Source organism: Sorex fumeus, unplaced genomic scaffold, assembly GCF_029834395.1.
Source record: "Sorex fumeus unplaced genomic scaffold, SorFum_2.1 ptg000014l, whole genome shotgun sequence".
Classification (NCBI taxonomy): Eukaryota; Metazoa; Chordata; class Mammalia; order Eulipotyphla; family Soricidae; genus Sorex; species Sorex fumeus.
Genome location: NW_026606071.1, coordinates 34,680,306 through 34,682,417, shown reverse-complemented (window position 1 = coordinate 34,682,417; position 2,112 = coordinate 34,680,306). Strand labels below are relative to the sequence as shown.

The window sequence follows — 2,112 nt, the reverse complement described above, 5'->3', positions numbered from 1 at the left end:
AGCTCTATATATGTAAGCATTAATATGTAGGAAGTCTGCAAATAATGTCACTTTATGTAATATATTTATGATAGCATTGAGGAGAGGAAAAGCAACTCACAGATATAATCAGTGTGCGGAATTTGCATAACCTCTCCATTTCTGTATGGACTTTTAGTACTCTGGTTTCCTGCTGCCTCCCCCACCCCACTTCCCGCCACACACACACACACACACACACACACTATATATATATATATATATACACATATATATATATATATATATATGCTGCCATGAAGGCTGTGGTACAGCATGTGACCCGGGCTAGCGTCACAGAGTCCGAAAGATTTTATTTTTTTTTCTTAAATTTTTTATTAGTGAAACACCATGAGGTACAGTTGTAGACTTACAAATGTTTGTGCTTGGGTTTCAGTTATACAATGATCGAATACCCATCCCTCCACCAGTGCCCATTCTCCACCACCACCAATCCCAGTATCCCTCCCACCCCCCCCACCCCATCCCACCTACCTCTGTGGCAGGGAATTTCCTTTTGTTATCTCTCTCCTTTTGAGTGCTGTGGTTTGCAAAAGAGACATTGAATGGCAATCTTGTACGGTCTATAGTCTACTCTGATCACGCGTTTCCCATCCTGAGAGGAACATCCCAACACCCTTTATTTGGTGCTCCCTTCTCTATCTGAGATGCCTTTTCCCCTAGCATGTGTGGTTGTCCTCAAAGCCATGAAGTAATCCTCCTGGTACTTATCTCGGCTATTCTTGGGTATTAGTCTACTATTTTTGTTACTTTATGTTCCCCAGATGAATGCAATCTTTCCATGTCTGTCCCTTTCTTCCTGAGAGTCCGAAAGATTTTAAACCTGCATGTATTTGAGGATGAGAATGGAACACACTGGTCGAAGAGTGTGATGGACAAACAGTATGAGGTACTGTGTGTTCGCCAGTTTACCTTGCAATGTGTCCTCAAGGGGAACAAGTCCGACTTCCACTTGGCAATGACCACAGAGCAGGCAGAGAGCTTCTACAACAGCCTCCTGGAGCAGCTGCAGAAGACGTACAAGCCAGAGCTCATCAAAGATGGCAAGTTTGGAGCATATATGCAGGTCCACATTCAGAACGATGTGGACCCGTGACTATAGAACCAAAGTTCCCCGCTCCCGGCACGACTGCCTCGGACCCCAAACAGCTGTCAAAGCTTGAAAAACAATAGCAGAGGGTGGAAAAAAAAGAGCCAAAGGGCCTTCTGAATCCAGCAAAGAGAGAAACGTGACTCAGAAGGAAGATCGGAGCACGAGCAGCGGGTCCGAGAGCGACGTCTCCTCTGAGTGGGAGCCATAGCCGAGGAACATACCGACTTTTGACGTCGTTCTTGCCTTCACCTCCTTCTCGCCCTCCCCACATTTCAGGCCAAATGTTCCCCATTCCTCCAAATCCCCCACAGTCACCACTCTCAGGAATCTATCTCTTTACCTGTTTAAAAAAAAAAACAGACTACTACAACAAAGACGGTTGGAAATGATCACTCTGGACAAGAACCAAGTGCTGAAAGTAGGTAAAAGGAGATACATGACAATTTTTCAGCGCCTGTATTGCAAACCATAAGGCCCAAAAGGAGGGAGGGAGAGAGAGACAGAGAGACAGAGACAGAGACAGAGACAGAGACAGGAACAGACAGATGACGGACAGACGGACAGACACACACACACACACACACACACACACACACACAAGTAAAATGCCTGCCATAGTGGCAAACTGGGGTGTGGTGGCAGAAGAGAAACTGGGGAAATTGGTGGTGGTGAAGGGACGGGTGTTGGAACATTGTATAACTGAACCCCAATCATGAACAATTTTATGAGCGTGTATCTCACGGTGGACTGGAGCAATAGCACAGTGGTAGAGCGTTTGCCTTGCGCGCAGCCAGTCTGGCCGAGCCAGGTTCGATTCCTCCGCCCCTCTTGGAGAGCCCAGCAAGCTACCGAGAGTATCTTGCCCGCAAGGCAAAGCCTGGCAAACTACCCGTGATGTATTCAATATGCCAAACACAGTAACAAGTCTCAAAATGGAGACATTACTGGGCCCGCTCGAGCAAATTGATGAACAACAGGAG

The 2,112-nt window shown here is 46.5% G+C and overlaps 1 pseudogene; it reads left to right on the top strand.

Annotated features, from left to right (window-relative positions):
* The first annotated feature begins 820 nt into the window (after nucleotides 1-820).
* On the top strand, nucleotides 821-1,340 carry LOC130021173 (D-aminoacyl-tRNA deacylase 1-like; annotated as a pseudogene).
* Nucleotides 1,341-2,112: the final 772 nt, after the last annotated feature.